The 20,281-nt window shown below is 43.2% G+C and overlaps 1 protein-coding gene across 1 annotated transcript in view; it reads left to right on the top strand.

Annotated features, from left to right (window-relative positions):
• The first annotated feature begins 772 nt into the window (after positions 1-772).
• SHLD1 (shieldin complex subunit 1) overlaps positions 773-20,281 on the top strand; it is a 104,232-nt gene continuing 84,723 nt past the window's right edge. The window contains exon 1 of the mRNA XM_049779423.1: positions 773-811. The gene's annotated coding sequence lies outside the window, so the exon portion shown is untranslated. The remainder of the gene's footprint in view (positions 812-20,281) is intronic.

Raw genomic sequence — 20,281 nt, 5'->3', positions numbered from 1 at the left:
TAGAAGTTAAGCCCTGAGCACCACTGGGTGTGGCCCCTCCAAAAAAAATATTTTTCTTGTCTACTAGCCTTCACAAAACGCATATGTAGACGCAGAAGTCTCCCTCATCAATGGGTTTTAAGAAAAATAAAAGACATTTTTGCAATAAACCTCAGAGACAAAGAGAGGAGGGTTGGAAGTTCCAGCTCACAAGAAGCTCACCACAAAGAGTGCAGATAGAGAAATAACTACATTGAGAACTATCATAACAAAGTGAATGAATGAGGGAAGCAGAAAGCCTGTCTAGAGTACAGGCAGGGGTGGGGTGGGGAGGAGGGAGATTTGGGACTTTATTGGTGATGGGAATTGGCACTGGTAAAGGGGGGTGTTCTTTACATGACTGTAATCATAAACTACAATCATATTTGTAATCATGGTGTTTAATAAAGATTTGTATTATACCTTTAATATATCTTCATTATAATAATAAAGTAATGATAATTAATAAAACGATAAATAATAAAGAGTAAAAATAAATAATAAATAAAAATAACAAAAGTAGTAAATATTATAATAATAAAATAATAAAAATGAAAATGAAAAACAACAACAACCAAAAGAGAAATGGTCCTCAGTAGCTAGCTTCTACCAGACAGCATTGATGCCACCTCTTGTGGCGTGCCCTCAGTCAAAATGGCTGCAGCTATCGTCCCTCGCCCCAGCTTGCCCGCAGCAAAGATGGCGCCAGTGACTTCTCGGCCAGCTTCACTTTTCCCACAACCAACATGGCGCCTCCGCTTCCGGTTCCGGCTTTCCTGCAGTTGACAGCCAGGTGAGTTGCCCGGGGACGTGGCATCCTATTCTCTGCCACTGGTCGTCGTTCTGCCGAGTTGCTCGGGCGAGGGCGTCCCGGGAGGGCACCCCGCTCTTCCCTCCTCTTTGGGGCACGCCCAGGTCCCCGTCGCCCTCCTGCCCCCAGCTCCACGCTCTGCAAGGGCGGCTGAGCGGAGTGGCGGGAATTTGTGGGTCTGGAGGAGCTTCCCGTCTCCTTTGCCCTGAATTTGGGGACCCTAAATTATGTTCTCAGCATTCACCTCTGCAGCCCGCTGAGGGCCCCGCAGGGAATCTGTAGGCGGCATCTCTGGATGAGTTTCTTTCACCTTTTCAAAGCAGCTTATTTACTTATTTATTTTTGGTTTTATTTTATTTATTTATTATTTGGGGGCCACACCCTGCAGTGCTAAGAGGTTACTCCTGGCTGTGTGCCCAGGAATTACTCCCATGGGATGCTTGGTTCGAACTGTAAGGCAAACATCCTACTCACTGGACCTTTGTACCAGCCTGTCACTGCCTCTTTTTAATTTCCTTTTTTTTTTTTTTTGGATATCTCTATTTAAACACCTTGATTCCAAATATGATTGTAGTTGGGTTTCAGTCCTGCCAAGACAACCCCCTTCACCAGTGCCACATTGCCATCACCAATGTTCCAAATCTCTCTCCTTCCCACCCCACCCCTGCCTGCACTCTAGACAGGCTTTCCACTTTCCTCATTCATTCACTTTGTTAGAATAGTTCTCAGTGTAGTTATTTCTCTTTCTGCACTCATCACTCTTTGTGGTGAGCTTCATGTTGTGAGCTGAAACTTCCAGCCCTCCTCTCTTTTGTCTCTGAAAATTATTGCAAGAATGTCTTTCAATTTTCTTAAAACCCACAGATGAGGGAGACTACTTTGCATCTATCTCTCTCTCCCTCTGACTTACTGTTTTTGGGGTCACACCCAGCAGTGCTCAGGGGTTATTCCAGGCTCTTCAGTTAGAAATCGCTCTTGGCAGGCTCGGGGGACCATTGGGATGCTGGGATACGAACCACCATCCTTCTGTATGCAAGGCAAAAGCCCTACCTCCATACTATCTCTCTCCAGCCCCTACTTCTATTTTTATATTAGTTATTTATCTGAAAGAACTAATTGTGTATTGTGTGAGAATATTTTCTCCCTGTTGATTGTATATCCTTTATTGTTAAGCTCAAGTTTATTTTGTCATACAGAAATTTTTTGACTTCATATAGTCTCCACTTCTGTAATATTACTTTGCCAATGGGATCAGTCATTGAAGATGATCTTCAATGTGCAGATCATGGAGAATTCTGCCTATGCTATTCACAATGTATTTTATGGTTTTTGGTCTAGTCTTAGATATTTGATTCACATTGAGTTAAATTTTGCATATGGTATGAGATATGAATACAGTTTCATTATTTTTCAGTATCTAGTTTACTCAACCATTTGTTGAAGAGTTTTTTCTTTTTCTGCTTCATGTACCCAACTTCTCATGGGTTAGCTGTCAATGTATCTGAGGATTTATCACTGGGATCTCAATTCTTTTCTTAGAAATTTTTTAAAAGCAGTTTATTGATTGATCAATTGATTGATTGGTTTTGGGGCCACACCCGACAATGCTCAGGGGTTACTCCTGGCTCTGTGCTCAGATTTTGTTCCTGGAAAGTGTAGGGATGCTAGGAATCAAACTGGGTTCATCTCTGGTCAGCCGCATGCAAGACAAACCTTACCACTGTGCTCTCTCTCCGGCCCCTGGGATCTCAATTCTGATCCATTGGTCAGTCAACTAATCGGGAGACCAATAATACTATGTTACTTTGATTACAATTGCTCTATAGTGTAGTGTAAAGTACAGGAATGTGCTATCTCCCAACTCCTTTTATTTCAGGATGGCTTTGGCTATACTTGGGGGTTTATACTATTATACAGATTTTAGTAGTGTTCATTTCTTGAAAAATGACTCTACATGAAATTTTGAAATAGTTTCCTTGTGTTTTTAAAAGCCAGTTGATATTTTGAAAATATTTCACTGATCACTTTGGGCAGTATTGCCATCCTAGTCTTTCATAATATAGGATTCATTTAGATCTTTGATTTTTCAACATATTTTATAGTTTTACAAGTTTTATAGTAAGTCATATAGTTTAGTGACAAAAACGTTTTTATTAATGGATCCTAGATATTTTTCATTTTGATACTGTTAGCATTATTTCTTAATTTAGTGTTTAGATTATTTAGGCTAGTATGCATAAATAAAATTAGTTTTCTGTATTGACTTTTAAATTCTTTTCTCTTGTTTAAGTCATTTCATTGTTCTACTAGTGTTCTAAATTGGATTCCTTAGGAATTTTTTTGTTTGTTTGTTTGGTTTTGGGCTATACCTGCTTATGCTCAGGGGCTACTCTCAACTTAGTGCTTTGGGATTGCTCCTGGAAGTACTTAGGGAGTGCTCTTGGCAGCACTAGGAGGATCATGCAGTATGATTTCTGGGCCTTCTCTGCATAAAACATGCATTCCAGCGCTCTCTCTCTCTCTCTCTCTCTCTCTCTCTCTCTCTCTCTCTCTCTCTCTCTCTCTCTCACTATAAATTACCTAGGATTTTCTGTATACAGAAACTATATCTCTGTTAATAGCTAATTTCTCTCTTTCCAGTCTAGAAAACTTCTATTTCTATTTTAGGTTCTTGCCTAATTGTGTGGCTAAAAACTCCAGGATAGGAGTCAGAAAGATAGTATAAAGGTGAAGGCACTTGCTAAACATGTGACTGAAGTTATGACTCTGGTTTGAATTCTGGCAACATATATGATCCCCCAAGCACCACCAGATGTGGCCCCTGAGCACAAAGTGGCTCCTTGAAGTCAGAGCCAGGTGTGACCCCTGAGCACCCTAAGTATGCCCTTCCCCCCCTAAATCCCTAAAAATTCTCCAGGATAATACTGAATAGAAACAACAATAGCAAACATCATTGTCTGATTTCAGAGGGAAGATTCAGTTTTTTCATAAAATGTTGCTGAAGATTTCTGGAATGGTCTGGTGAAATCTAAAGAGCAAGAAAAGGAACTGGAGTGGCCATTGCCAAAGGAAGGACTGCTCCCCTGCTGTGACTCAAGGTCAAGATGTGGGTGTCTCTGTGTGAGATGTGAGATGGAAAGTTAAGAAAGCTTCCTTTAGTTGGATTCTTTTCCTTTTGTCCAGTAAGAAGTGTAAAGATGTAGTTGTAAGAGGAAGTGGGTATGTGAGTGTTGGGAAAAGGGCGAGTCAAAGACAGGAGAAAATATGAAAGAATAAAGAAGAGGGTGAGAGAGTTCTGAAACATTTCAGGATTCAATAAGCCATTCCAAATGGCTGTACATTCTTTTATATGGCAGGAGTCAAGTCCTGTCATTCTCACTTCCAATATATAGATAAGGGGAGTTTTTACTGAGATTTTGGCAGGGGGTAGGATGAAAGACTAATTAATTGGGAAAGGGACTTTAAAGTATTAACAAAATTATGATCTGACTAGGAATTAAAAAAAATAAACAAGAAGACATCTAAGAAACAGGAGCAACTGGACTGAATGGAGGCTAGGAAGAAAGAAGCTTATGATTTTTTTTTAATTATTACTCTTGCTTGTTGGAGTACTAAGTAATTCACATCCATTAGTTTCATATAATTTTTTAACAACTCTTTAAGGCAAACATAGTCATCAAGCCATCTTTATAGTTGAGGAAACTGAAATTAAGTGGTTTGCCCAAGATGACACAGCTATAAAGAGATAGTAGGAGTTCAGAACTATAATTCTCCAATTTCAGTCATCTTGCACCTTTCTAGACATTCCTACAGAGCTTCCCATCTCCATTTCTTCTTTGGAGTAGTGGTTTTGTACTACACCAGTGGTTTTTGTAGCACATCTAGCTCATTCCTGGCTCTTGCTTTAGTGTTCTCTCCTGGCAATGCTCTGGAGAAGATAGGCATGCTAGAAATTGAACCAAAGTCAGTAGTATTCAAAGCAAGTACCTTAATCCTTGTGCTATCACTCTGGTCCTCAGTTGTGTTTCTTGCTTCCTATTTACCCACTTTTCATTCATACTTAGATCAGCTTTCAGCATAAGCATTTGAAAATGCAAATTGATCACAGCATGTCTTAGCTCAGAAACTTTCATTATGTTAAAATGTAAGTGGTTCTAACATGAATTAGGAATCCAAGAGAAACATATCTACTAGAATTTCCTACTAAATGGATCCAAAGAAAAGGAATGGGGAAAACTGCTGCTTCATAAGGAAAAAGACAATATGAATTATACCCACTAAGGAAATACATCTAAAGAAATACTTGAAGGAGATACACATATATACATGTCCCCTTTAAGTCTTTTTAAGTAGTCTGGGGTGGAGGTGGGATAAAATTCAGAGCACGGCTTCAGCCAACGACATTGTCTTGTGGAGTCTGAAAAATGGCTCGTAGCACCTCCATATACACCAGTATTATTTAGTAGTATTATGTGGCAATGTTCTTTTTTGCATGCGCACATTAAAATGGGGAAATCTTACATGTGCAAACAAGTTCTTATCTTATAGGCATAGGAACACATAAATTTTATATTACAGTGGAGGCTTTACACCCTGAACATTTGCCACAGTGACTTGGCTTAGGCTTCAGAAGATTAGACATTGGCCATTCACCCCTGAACCTTAGATCCCATCTATGGAACCAGCATGGTTTTATGCACCAGTACTAGGAATGAGACTTCTACCAGGGAAGGCCCTAATGGTGTCCTGGCATTGATTTGCTCCAGAGTGGCTTCATATGATGCTGATGACTTGGTAACAGCAACAACTTGCTTTCAGGGCAGGGTTCTCTGCATTGCCACCTAACAATAAAATGAAACTAGAAGACACTCTATGTTACCCTGATGTCGACACAGGATCTGTTCAAAAGCAAGATCTCTACAGAAATCTTACCATGATACGATAGTGAAGAACTTTTACTGGGACCACAAAGAAAGACTTTGAGGTAAACAACTTAGTATTCCCGAAGCATGTAGTTGGTCTTATGCCAGGATGCTTCATGGGTAAGGTCTCCCTGTTAGGCCAAAGAATTTTTCCTTTCTATATTCCCCGTCTTTTGCTGTGCCTATGTGACGCACGAACACAAAGTCAGACACACACACACACACACACACACACACACACACACACAAACCAAAAACAAACAAAAAAGCCACAAACAACTTTTATTTATTTATTTTTTTATTTCTTTTAAATAGGGGCTTCTGTCTTTTTCATAGAATTTTGGGACACAGATTACTTTGTTTTACTACATCTTCCCGCATTTTTCTATTAAACTAAGAAGAAAATAATAAAGAAAGGTTTGGAGCCAGGGGCCAAGTGGTCTTGAATGCATTGGTGGGAAAAAAAATTAAGGGCATAACTACATATTCAAGCCAAGGTAGATGACCATAGCATTAAGAGACTTAAACTTTAACAATCTTAACTTGAATGGGCCTGTTATAGTGGTAGGTCAGGGGGCAAAGGATAGTGGTATAGGATGCATTCTGGGGCCATTGGTGGAGGGAGGTTGACACTAATGGTAGGAGTGGCCCTGACTCACTGTATATCTGAAATTCAACTATGAAGGACTCTGTAGATCACAATTGTTTCCATAAAATAAAATTTTAAAAAATTAAAAAAATGTAAGTGGTGAATTTCTGGATGGATAGATGGTATAAATTGAATTCTAGCTACTGGTATAAAATGAATGAATTGTGAGTGATAAAATCATTATAAAATGTTAACAGAAATTTAGATGGTGGTTATGTGAATGTTTTATTGGCTCTCTTTTTTCATCTAAGGTATTGGGTAGGGAGAATCTTAATTGAAAAAATAAATAGAGTTTAACCATTTTTCATAAGTGGATCCTGACTGACTTGCATTATAGGTCTCTAAGAATCTGTTGCTCTGTAGAACAGCTGCTTTATTTTGGGAAACATGTTTTTATGTACTTATATTCTCCAGTATTTAAGAGAATTAAGGGAAATGTAATTTGGAGTGAGTACATAAGGCTCTTTTGGAGAGTAGGAGCACACTTCAGGAGAAGGAAGTTGAATCATTTATTAAAAGTTTTGTGGAAAAGTAAAATGAATCATTACATTCTACTTGCCATCCCAGGGGCTTCACACTCTAAGAAGGACCATCTGTTCTTGTTATTAGCTTTCTCCTGTTAAATGCAGAGGCCAGAACAATTTGTTTTGCATGCACAGACACTTTGTGACAAAAAGGATTCTTTTTTTTAATAGCTTTCTTAGTCTCTCTTTCTCTCATTTGTCAGATGCCCAGTTTGAAATATATGTGACAATTTATAGAAGTGATTCTCAACAATGCAAGCAAAAACTTCTCACCCTCAGTGTAATCCTTTGCTTTTGAAAAGGGATTCTTTTCTATCACTGATATCCTCTGTTGGTGGCTGATTTGAAAGCACCTTTGCAGGCAGGCAAGATAGGCCCATGAAATGTGTTGACCTCTTTGTTCCCTTCCAGAAGCCTCCAGGACTGTTTGGTAACATGAGTGGGGTAGGAGGAATGGTGATGCCCACAGTGGAGGTGTTGCTGAAACTTCAGATTTGGTTGGCTAATACAGTGCCCTGAAAAGACAGGATGTTCTTGTTTCTTTGGGAGCCTTGATCTCTGCTCCTCTCAAGAGCAATCAGCTGATGTCTTGGCTCACTTTCTGTTGTGCAAATGTCCACACCAGCATGTGACCACATGTCCTCAAACAAGAACGGTCTTGCCAGGCCTCTTGATTTGTTTTTATACTCCTTTGCTTTCACTTGATCTGTGGTGACTTGGGCTACATGGAAGCTGAGTTAACACTAGAGTCCATGGGGTCTTAGAGCTGGCTTCATTCCAGCTTACTGCTTTCTTAAAAGGTTTACTTGGGCCAAGTTATGAGACTTCTTTTCTCGGCCTGACTATATGGCTGTAATATGTAAATAAAGGTAGTAATATGTAAATAAGGTAGTATTACAATTACCAGCTTCTTTAGAGTTGAGTTGAAATTCTTAACACAAAGTTCATCATTCACCAAGCATTAGACATATGATAAAGTGATTCTGAAGTTGTTTCTTTCCTCAAACATTCATCTCTGAGAGCTTTCAAATTCTGTCATCTTAGCAGCTTGATAATATTTCATAATTAGGGATATTTTTTCACCTAAATCCTTTTCTCCTCCTAACTTCTCTCTAATTCATCAGATAACATGACTCGCCATCAACGTGGCCACACTCCTTGATCCTTAGTTTTTGTGTAGATCTTTTTTTTTTTAATATGATTTTTATTTTGATCATCATGGCTTACATATTGTTGACAATATTATTTTAGGTACATATTTACATAAAAGCAAGGGGGATTCCCATCACCAGATTGTCTTTACCTATACCTCCATTTTTGTCCTCCCTCCCATTTCCTCTTCCCTCACCCTCAGGGCGGCTAGAATATGTGGTCCCCTCTGTATCTGACCCACTACCTAGTAGTCTTGCACCTGTTTGGTCTTGATGTCTCCCTTATTTCCCCCTCTAACTGGAGGTAGGACTAGTTAGTTCAAGATGCATGGTTTTGTTTGAAAAAGAGAAAAGAAATAAGCTGGGGTAAGAGACTAATATGCCGAAAATGTGCGGAATCCTTCTAGGGGCTCTCATCAACGCTTTGAGAGATCAAGGAGATAAAGAAGGTGAAACACTCCCCCTGTACCAAAAGAAGTGTCAAATATCCAGAGAGGATTCCGGATATATCGATTAGCACCACAAAAAAACAAGCAAATGAAAAAAAAAAAAAAAAAAAAAAAGAAAAACAGACAAAAACAAAAACAAAAAAGAAACAAACAAAAACAAATCAAAACGAAAACCGCTATGGTCTTGAAATAAGAAACATGGCATAGCACATAAAGGAAAGAAAAGAAGAGAAAAAAAAAAAGTATAACTGGGGACAACAATTTCAATAATCACACCCAAACAGAGAAATCTACCAAAGATAGGGTTTCTCTGGAGGCCAGAGAAACGCTGCGGGGGCGGGGTGGACCGTTCGCGCGGGCCGCGTGTGTCGTGTAGATCTTTTATCCATTCAGTTATTAAGTCTTCATTTCCACTCATTTTGTTGTTGTTGTTTTTGGGCCACACCTGGTGATGCTCAGGAGTCTTGGCTCTTGGCTATGTGCTCAGAAATCGCTCCTGGTTTGGGGAAACCATATGGGACACCGGGTGATCAAACCACGGTCCGTCCTAGTTTAACGTATGAATGCAAGCACCCTACCGCTTGTACCACCACTCTGGCCCCGAGTTCCACTCATTTTTGTCCCTTACTTGTTCCTCTTAATCTGCCCTCATTCTCTTTTCCTCCTGGCTTATCCAGACCACTGCAGGTATACGAATTCCTGTTGTTTCCAAGACTGCCTTCTAAGGGACTTATTTATCTGCTCTCCAACTGAAAAATCTAGAGATCTGATCATGCAGTTCCTCAACATGATGCATATTGACCTAGGACACTATCACCATAGTGCTGGCTAGAATAGGAATTACTGATGACAACACTTAGGAGTCAGAGAGTCAAAGAGGTTATCCTTAGGTTCTTCAGTGATGTTGTGAGGTGAATAGGACTAGCTACACTGCAGAACCCTCCAGCAGAGAACCCAGCACCCACAGGTAGACATTGAACCCGAGGATAAAGAAAATCTTAATGAACTCCTACTTCTCAATAGTAAATATGCAAGTGCTCAGAAGCCAGTATATGCCTTTAGCTATCTTCAAAACTTGTTAGTTGTATGTTGATGGTGTCTCATCCCTGTGGAGTCATCCAGCTGAAACTAGAGGGATGTCCTTTTCGATTTCTCAGTAACTCTTTAGTTCTAATTTCTGACACCCAGAAAATTTGGGACTGCCCAAGCTGAATCTCCTGGTCTCCTGTGGCCGCCACTTGGCCTACTACTGTGCCTTGGGAGAACCTTCTCCAGAAAGCCTCCCGCCTCTTTCTTGACCTCTTCCTATCTTATATCACCAAAGTACATCTCTTTGTCTGAATTTTCCCAAAATGTAAACTACGTGAAGGTAGAGTCTATATCACCTTTATCCCCAGGCTTGGCCTTGTACATAATTGACTTGTGTGCATATTTGAGTAGGCCACAGAGGAAAATGTCAATCACCTGTAAACTCACTATGCAGAAAATAATTCACTTTCGTAAATAGCACTGACATGGATCTGGGATATCTTCTTTTGGAGTTGGGGTTGTTAGGTTTTTGTTTTTGTTTTTTCTTTTTTTTTTTCACTTATGGAACTATACTCTTCTTGTAGCCCTGGAATGAAATATTCTTGCAGTCCTGGAGTTATAGTGCAATGCATTAATTTCATTCTTATGTAGACAAGCTGCAGTGATTAATGACTGCTTTCTGTGCTGAGGATATTTTGTTTCCTTATGATGAAGAAATAGTGGTTCTAAAGAAAAGACAAGGGAGTCCATTCATTACAGGAATGGACTGCAATGAACTATTATTCTGGTTCTGTTGTTGAGTCCTTAAGATGACTGGAATTTCAGTCCTACAGGCTGGGGCTCTGAAGCAGACCCCTCTTCTGCAGAGTCTTTTGTGCTGAAATTTTTATTTTCCAGGTCAGGACCATGGCATCCCACGAAGTCTCTCCACACTGTAATTCTGAGGAGAGCAGCGCTTTGAACCTGCCATCAGCTGCTGACATGAGAGATTACGTGCTGCAGAGGAACAGTCAGGAGGTCAACAGTGAGGCTTTCAGCTCTCTGGAAACCCTTTCTTTGCCTTGTTCTTCTGATGTGGAGCCAGGTAGGAAGCCAAATTTAAACTAACATTAGAAAACAAAACAAAACAAAAACAAGCAAAACACAAAAAACTGACATGTAGGGTATGTGATCAATTGTTTCTCTGTTCCAGTAGTTGGTGTCTGAGGAATAATTCATTGTCTTGGGTAGAAAGCAGTGGGAAAGACTTCAAAGGATCTCTCCCTGCTGGAGAGGTTTTTTCTTTTTTTCCTTTGGTCTTGCTTTCTTTTCTGATCTCTATCCAGGTGCATTTAGAGGCAGGGGAACTCATTTCCACAAGGGGAAAGTGAAATTGTTTTGTTGTTTGTTTTTCCTATTTTATTCTTTTAAAGCTTCAGAAAATGGCATTGTGTTATAATGTACCAGGTTTTAAGAATAGATTCCCGAGTATTCATCTTAGAGGCATACACTGGTTTTACAACATAAGTTTTCAGTAAGTTTCCTTGACTGAGTTCTCAAATTATGTCTGTGACCTATTGACCATGTCTGGGTTGAAAGCTCATATTTTTGCCCAATTCATCTCCCAGCCCAAGCTTGAAGGTTCAGAGAGTGAGATTATAGCTCAGTTGTGTCTCTTTGTGGTTTTATGACCTGGACCATGTCTCTTAAATCCTCTGAGCTTCAGAATCATCTACAAAATTGTAATCAAAATGCTTGCCTGGAGTTATGTTTAACATGAAACAGTTCAAAAGATTTATCTTGGTTTCTGGTATATGTGGCTATTTAGTTGATGACTCTGTTTTTGTGTGTTATCAATGTCATCTTATAATATATGTGCATTTACCTTTTTAAATCTTGTATTAATTCTTTCATGGATCATATAAGCAAAGAAAAAATCGTGCCACTGAGCTATATGCATGACCTGTCATTAATATCATGATACATAAAGTATTTATATCTGTATATATGTATATTTTTTTTGTTTGCTTGTTTGGGGGCCACACCTGCTGACGATCAGGAGTTACTGCTCACTATTTGCTCAGAAATTGCTCCTGACTTGGGGAACCATATGGGATGCTGGGGGATCAAACTGTGGACCATCCTAGGTCAGCCTCATGCAAGGCAAACATCTGACTGCTGTACCACCACTCCAGCATATACGTATCTTGGAAGAGGGGGTCAAACCAGCTTTTATGCATGTGACGCATGTGTTCTATTTCTGAACCACATGCCTGGGTCAAAGTACATATTATTATGTAGTGAACTCACTGGAAAATAAGAAGTCATTGGCCTTGATAATGATTAATTCAATGTTGGCATAAGTAAGGTGTGTACATACCATTATCTTCAAGAATTCTTTGGGAATAGTACTTTTTTAAAAATATATCTTTATTTAAGCACCATGGTTACAGACATGTTTGTAGTTGGGTGTTAGTCATAAAAAGTACACCCCCCTTAACCAATACCCCTCATCTCCCTCCTCCTCCACCCCCTTACTACCATTGTCATGATAGTTGTTGGTGTAGTTATTTCTCTAATTGTATTCACCAGTCTTTGTGGTAAACTTCATGTATGAGCTGGTCCTTCTGGCCCTCATCTCTGTTGTCTCTGGGTACTGTATTTTATTTTTTTTCTTTATAATATCTTTATTTAAACATCTTGATTACAAACATGATTGTGATTAGGTTTCAGTCATGTAAAGAACACCCCCCCCCTTCACCACTCAACATTCCTACCACCAATGTCCCAAATCTCCCTCCATCCCATCCCACCCCACCTGTACTCTAGACAGGCTTTTATTTTTCTTAAATACCACAGATGAGTGAGACTATTCTGTCTCTATCTCTCTCCCTCTGACTCATTTCACTCAGCATAATACTTTCCACGTTCATCCATGTATAGGAAAATTTCATGACTTCATTTATCCTGATGGCTGTATAGTATTTTATTGTGTATATGTACCACAGTTTCTTTAGCCACTCATCAAATGTTGAGCATTTGGGTTGTTTCCAGGTTCTGGCTATTGTAAATAGCATTGAAATGAACATAGGTGTGCAGAGGGCATTTTTGTATCATGTTTATGTGTTCCTAGGGTGTATTCCAAGGAGTGGTATTTCTAGATCATATGGAAGCTCATTTTTGGGGGGAAATAGTATTTTAAAGGTCCCTCATGATTCAGTTTTGATTTTAGGGTCAGATCATCAGGACCTTATGATTAGAATTATCCTGCCTTCTATTTTATTGCTGACTAAGAATTAGATAAATTTTCCTTGTCATTGTTGTTTGGCAACCACACCCAGCTATACTCAGGGATTGCTCCTGGCACGGCTGGGGCAGGGGGGTTGAGATATGGTACTGAAGATCAAACCCAGCTTGGCTGCATGAAAGGCAAATGTCCTACCCTCTGCATTATTGTTCTAGCCCAAGAATTAGATCATTTCTTATTCTTTTTCTTTTTAGACTTAATAGTCAAGAACCTCTTTAGTTTCCTCTTCTCAATATCATCTTGATTCCTTTCCTTTTTTTTTTTTTATAATTTTTTATTATGAATTATGAGAACAAAAGATGCAAAGAAAGAGGATAAGGTAAAGTTACAGTGGAAGGACAATCACCCATAACATAATTATCAGAAGAAGTCCCCTTGCTGATATCTTAACTTTGAATTTTCACCAAAGAAAGTTAAGATAAATAAAACAGAATCCATGTGCAATTACTTTTTCCCTCAAGTCCCCAGATTGTAGCACATTATAATATTTCTTAACAGCACACAAGGCAATCTAAAGCCATCAAACTTACGTAACTCCTTAAACATTAGAGGCATAGTGTTTTTTACATTTCCATGTACATGCATATTAGCTTAAGTTAACCTCAAATTTTAAGTGGGTGTGTTTTAAGGATTAGAGTCAAAGGAGCACAGTAAAAACGGTGTTAGAGTGGCAATTGTTGTTTGCATAGGCCCACCAAAATATGAGAGGCATGGAAAGGAATAGCCTTGGCCTAAATACAAAGAGATCCTACCCCTGAAGTTTCCTGGCATAAGACCAGCTCTAGGCCTCAGGAAAGTTATCGTTCGCTCCAAGACATTGTCCGTAGCGCCAACACACTTATCACACAGTCTCTGTTGTTGGTCTCATGTTTCTGTATTAAAGATTCTGGAATCTGCATGTCCTACATTGAAGTCGTGATGAGGAGTGCCTTCTCGTTTCACTTCACCATGAAAGGGGAATGCAGGAAGCCCTGTCCTATAAGCAGGTTGTTCTTGTTGTTAAGTCTTCTCAGTGTTAAGGGAAGTCTCTTTTGAGCAGGACGATGTCTGAGCAGTGGTAGGGTCTTCCGTGGTAGAGGATTGCTTCCAGGTGATGTTATAGACAAACCTCACCATAAAGGGGCAATACAGCAAGCCCTGTCCAGTAAACAGGTCATTGTTCTTGTTGTCTTCTCAGTGTTAAGGGATGTCTCTTTTGAGTAGATCGATGTCAGAGCAGCTGTAGGGTCGTCCCTGGTACAGGAATGCCTCCGGGTGATGTTATATACAACCTTGGATGTTTTGTAAATGTCTTCTGTAGATGAAGGGGTAAATGGAGAATGCCCATTCTTCTGAGGCCTGTGCCAGGTCTTTATGTCAATGTTCAGGGTGTAAGGTCTCATTGTACTACAAGATTTGTGTGTTCCCATTTCTATTAGATAAGAACTTATTGGTATGTATAGTATTTTCCCATGTCAGTGTGCCTACGCAAATAAGATATAAAGCCACGTGGTGTTATCAGATATATGGGGGCATAAGAACATTTCCAACAAGACCCATGACTTGGTTCAAACATAAGTATTAAACTGAGGGATTCTTTCACACCAAATTCCATATTGAGCAGTTCACAAAGAGAAGATAAAAAAAAATGGGGGGGGGATCATCACTGTATAAGAAAGTATTTAGCAAAAGTTATAGCCGTCAAAGAAAACACCCATAAAATGTTGAAAAGATATGTGTCCTTTTTATGCCTTTTAAAATAGTTGTGTGGGTGTTAACTCTAGGGCACCACTTTGGTCTGTGAATTAGGACTCAAGAGTACTTAAGTTAGAAAGGGTAAAAAAGGAGTAATGATGATAGGAGTTAAAGAAGTTAAAGAGAAATATGAACTTATGAAGGGGTATGCAAAAGGGCAGAGTACAAAATGGACATTCTGCATACATAAAAACATAATTCAATGATAGTGAGTGCTATTAATGTTTCTTGTGAGAGTACTATTAATGTTTCTTGTGCGATTCTGAAAATGTAGACTGGACAGAGATTACCAGTGCCAGCCAAACCTCCTCCTGCTAGACTCCCGGCTCCCAGGAAGGAGAGATCCTTCAAGAAGCTGGGAGAACAGAAGTTCAGAGCCCCACTCTAGGGCACCACTTTGGTCTGTGAATTAGGACTCAAGAGTACTTAAGTTAGAAAGGGTAAAAAAGGAGTAATGATGATAGGAGTTAAAGAAGTTAAAGAGAAATATGAACTTATGAAGGGGTATGCAAAAGGGCAGAGTACAAAATGGACATTCTGCATACATAAAAAACATAATTCAATGATAGTGAGTGCTATTAATGTTTCTTGTGAGAGTACTATTAATGTTTCTTGTGCGATTCTGAAAATGTAGACTGGACAGAGATTACCAGTGCCAGCCAAACCTCCTCCTGCTAGACTCCCGGCTCCCAGGAAGGAGAGATCCTTCAAGAAGCTGGGAGAACAGAAGTTCAGAGCCCCACCCAGACCCTCCCTAAGGAGCCGCATGGATAGTGGGGGAAGGCCTAGGGTCCTTCAAGCTCCACCAAGGGACCCAACTCACCGGCTTGCCCAGGGGTGTGGCCCGGGGAAGCCCTGGAGATCTGGAGCAAGGCGGCAGAGGGGTGCTGGGGTTACCCAAATCCCGCACCCCCCCTAGGCCTGGCCAAGCAGGCCTCCGGCATGGCGTGGGCCTGCCAAACCTCCTCCTGCTTGACTCCCGGCTCCCAGGAAGGAGAGATCCTTCAAGAAGCTGGGAGAACAGAAGTTCAGAGCCCCACCCAGACCCTCCCTAAGGAGCCGCATGGATAGTGGGGGAAGGCCTAGGGTCCTTCAAGCTCCACCAAGGGACCCAACTCACCGGCTTGCCCAGGGGTGTGGCCCGGGGAAGCCCTGGAGATCTGGAGCAAGGCGGCAGAGGGGTGCTGGGGTTATCCAAATCCCGCACCCCACCTAGGCCTGGCCAAGCAGGCCTCCGGCATGGCGTGGGCCTGCCAAACCTCCTCCTGCTTGACTCCCGGCTCCCAGGAAGGAGAGATCCTTCAAGAAGCTGGGAGAACAGAAGTTCAGAGCCCCACCCAGACCCTCCCTAAGGAGCCGCATGGATAGTGGGGGAAGGCCTACGGTCCTTCAAGCTCCACCAAGGGACCCAACTCACCGGCTTGCCCAGGGGTGTGGCCCGGGGAAGCCCTGGAGATCTGGAGCAAGGCGGCAGAGGGGTGTTGGGGTTACCCAAATCCCGCACCCCCCCCTAGGCCTGGCCAAGCAGGCCTCCGGCATGGCGTGGGCCTGCCAAACCTCCTCCTGCTTGACTCCCGGCTCCCAGGAAGGAGAGATCCTTCAAGAAGCTGGGAGAACAGAAGTTCAGAGCCCCACCCAGACCCTCCCTAAGGAGCCGCATGGATAGTGGGGGAAGGCCTAGGGTCCTTCAAGCTCCACCAAGGGACCCAACTCACCGGCTTGCCCAGGGGTGTGGCCCGGGGAAGCCCTGGAGATCTGGAGCAAGGCGGCAGAGGGGTGCTGGGGTTACCCAAATCCCGCAACCCCCCCTAGGCCTGGCCAAGCAGGCCTCCGGCATGGCGTGGGCCTGCCAAACCTCCTCCTGCTTGACTCCCAGCTCCCAGGAAGGAGAGATCCTTCAAGAAGCTGGGAGAACAGAAGTTCAGAGCCCCACCCAGACCCTCCCTAAGGAGCCGCATGGATAGTGGGGGAAGGCCTAGGGTCCTTCAAGCTCCACCAAGGGACCCAACTCACCGGCTTGCCCAGGGGTGTGGCCCGGGGAAGCCCTGGAGATCTGGAGCAAGGCGGCAGAGGGGTGTTGGGGTTACCCAAATGCCGCACCCCCCCCAGGCCTGGCCAAGCAGGCCTCCGGCATGGCGTGGGCCTGCCAAACCTCCTCCTGCTTGACTCCCGGCTCCCAGGAAGGAGAGATCCTTCAAGAAGCTGGGAGAACAGAAGTTCAGAGCCCCACCCAGACCCTCCCTAAGGAGCCGCATGGATAGTGGGGGAAGGCCTAGGGTCCTTCAAGCTCCACCAAGGGACCCAACTCACCGGCTTGCCCAGGGGTGTGGCCCGGGGAAGCCCTGGAGATCTGGAGCAAGGCGGCAGAGGGGTGCTGGGGTTACCCAAATCCCGCACCCCCCCTAGGCCTGGCCAAGCAGGCCTCCGGCATGGCGTGGGCCTGCCAAACCTCCTCCTGCTAGACTCCCGGCTCCCAGGAAGGAGAGATCCTTCAAGAAGCTGGGAGAACAGAAGTTCAGAGCCCCACCCAGACCCTCCCTAAGGAGCCGCATGGATAGTGGGGGAAGGCCTAGGGTCCTTCAAGCTCCACCAAGGGACCCAACTCACCGGCTTGCCCAGGGGTGTGGCCCGGGGAAGCCCTGGAGATCTGGAGCAAGGCGGCAGAGGGGTGCTGGGGTTATCCAAATCCCGCACCCCACCTAGGCCTGGCCAAGCAGGCCTCCGGCATGGCGTGGGCCTGCCAAACCTCCTCCTGCTTGACTCCCGGCTCCCAGGAAGGAGAGATCCTTCAAGAAGCTGGGAGAACAGAAGTTCAGAGCCCCACCCAGACCCTCCCTAAGGAGCCGCATGGATAGTGGGAGAAGGCCTAGGGTCCTTCAAGCTCCACCAAGGGACCCAACTCACCGGCTTGCCCAGGGGTGTGGCCCGGGGAAGCCCTGGAGATCTGGAGCAAGGCGGCAGAGGGGTGCTAGGGTTACCCAAATCCCGCACCCCCCCTAGGCCTGGCCAAGCAGGCCTCCGGCATGGCGTGGGCCTGCCAAACCTCCTCCTGCTAGACTCCCGGCTCCCAGGAAGGAGAGATCCTTCAAGAAACTGGGAGAACAGAAGTTCAGAGCCCCACCCAGACCCTCCCTAAGGAGCCGCATGGATAGTGGGGGAAGGCCTAGGGTCCTTCAAGCTCCACCAAGGGACCCAACTCACCGGCTTGCCCAGGGGTGTGGCCCGGGGAAGCCCTGGAGATCTGGAGCAAGGCGGCAGAGGGGTGCTGGGGTTATCCAAATCCCGCACCCCACCTAGGCCTGGCCAAGCAGGCCTCCGGCATGGCGTGGGCCTGCCAAACCTCCTCCTGCTTGACTCCCGGCTCCCAGGAAGGAGAGATCCTTCAAGAAGCTGGGAGAACAGAAGTTCAGAGCCCCACCCAGACCCTCCCTAAGGAGCCGCATGGATAGTGGGGGAAGGCCTACGGTCCTTCAAGCTCCACCAAGGGACCCAACTCACCGGCTTGCCCAGGGGTGTGGCCCAGGGAAGCCCTGGAGATCTGGAGCAAGGCGGCAGAGGGGTGCTGGGGTTATCCAAATCCCGCACCCCACCTAGGCCTGGCCAAGCAGGTCTCCGGCATGGCGTGGGCCTGCCAAACCTCCTTCTGCTTGACCTTGATTCCTTTCCATTCATTACTTTTCATCCCTAAAACAGATTTTGTTCTTTACTTCTGATTATTGCAGCATTTCCTGGAGAGCATGAGTGGATGAAATGAGCAAAACTTTAGAAGTGTTGACTTGTTGAAATACTTCAGCCATGGCTGGATTCTTCTAAGGAATTCAGTGTTTACTTTTGATTGCCCGTTGAGTGAATAAGAAAGACAACTGTTATTAATTTGAATTTGGTGGATAGTTCTGAAAACAAAAATGCATGTTGAAATATTTATATTGGAAGAAGTTTTCAAAATCTCCACATTTCAGACCATGAAATATTTTTGGAAGCCCATATTAAATTCTAAACATGCAAAAGAGCATTCAGAGGTTAAAATAGGTCCAATCCTCAGCATCTCATCTGGTCCCTGAGCCCCTGCTGGGAGTGATTCCTGAGTACAGACCCAGGAGTTACCCCTGCAGCACCTACGGATATGACCCCAAAAAACAACAAAACAAAACAAAATAATAAATGAACCCAAAGTTTAAAATAATAACTTCACATGGTACTGCTGGTTTGAATTCTGTTTTTGTTTCTTCCTCTTATTAAATCCTGAGCAAATGAACCACTTAACTTCTCCGTGTTGGTGCCTTCATTTATGAAAAGAAAATACTGACCTTGGTTTGAGACAGGGATAATGAGGCAGGATAGCTCTGGGGCTCTCGGAAATCCAGTTTTTCATGAGTTTAGACCTAGGTCACTCAACTCTCCATTGTAATGACTGGACTCCCTTTAAATTCTTCACCCTTTCCTTCTGGGGAACCCTGGATGCTGCCCATCCCATCCATCATACCCCTGTTTTCCTAGTGTGCTCACTCGTTTATTCTCCTGAATGTCAATTTTATATTTGTTTGTTTGTTTTTTAAGGAGGGACACACATGGTTGGCTTAGAGCTAACTACTTGCTGGCTCTGCTCTTAGAGATCACTACTCATGAGCTCGGGGGATCATATAAGGTGCAAGGGATCAAACCTAGGTCTGCCACATGCAAGGCAAGTACCTTTTCCATAAAACTCTCTCTCTCTCTTTCTCTCTCTCTCTCTTTTTAGCTGGCCTCTTCTGTATTTTAGCTCTCTCTTTGGGAAGTTCCTTAATGATTTCTTCTTTTATGAAGAAAACAGAAGCAATCTGAAGAGATAATCCACCACACTCTCCCACTCCACATCCCTCAACTTCCTTCTCTTCTGTTTCCATAGAAAACATGCCCTTGCCTTATCCTTCATTTTTGCACTAGATCCCATCTGCTCTCGCTTGTTTGATTGAGGTTGCAACTCTGACAAGTTTCTGCCTCGCTGTTTTTCTCTCTCCTGGACGCTTGAATGATCATACCAAGGTGCTAAAATCATTCTTACCTTAAAATAGGGCCCACCTTGAGCAAGGGTTATGGCATATTGTAAAGTATGTGCTGTGCATGTTTGAGGCCCTGGGTTTGCTCCCCAGGCTTCTGCCAATCCCCACAGATTATCTTTCCCAGAGCCCAAATACTCCTCTACTTAATTTTACTTCTCTGTTCTCTCATAGAACAGAGAAAATCCTCCAAAAGCATCATTTACATCTGCCACCTCAAATTCCTTTCTTCCCTGTTCCTCTTAAGGCCTTCTGACATGTCTTGTTTCTCTTTCAGCCCACTCAAACAAGACCACCACAGCCTTCTTATTATTAAAAATAACAATTGCTTCTTAAGTCTCTGCTGACTTGTTTTTTGAGGCAACTTTTGCCCAGTTGATTTTTTCCTCCTTTAGCTCTTCCTTCCCTGACTTTCTGAGAACCTCTGTGTTTCTCCTCTTATTTGTGAAGTGCTCACCATCTCCTTGTCTGGACTCCATTGCTACTCCAACTTTTTCATGGTTCAGGGCTGATTTCTTGGATTTCTATTAGTACTCACTTCCTGAAAGATCTTATCCAGCCTCAGTGCTTTAAAGTTCCTCAGTACCGTTTTCTGGCTCCAAAATTTTCTCTCTCCTTCCTGAATCTTTGCGTGAGATTTAGACCATCTCTGTGCTTGACCTCAGCATTTAG

Source organism: Suncus etruscus, chromosome 9, assembly GCF_024139225.1.
Source record: "Suncus etruscus isolate mSunEtr1 chromosome 9, mSunEtr1.pri.cur, whole genome shotgun sequence".
NCBI lineage: Eukaryota > Metazoa > Chordata > Mammalia > Eulipotyphla > Soricidae > Suncus > Suncus etruscus.
This window is presented reverse-complemented; position numbering and strand designations above follow the sequence as displayed.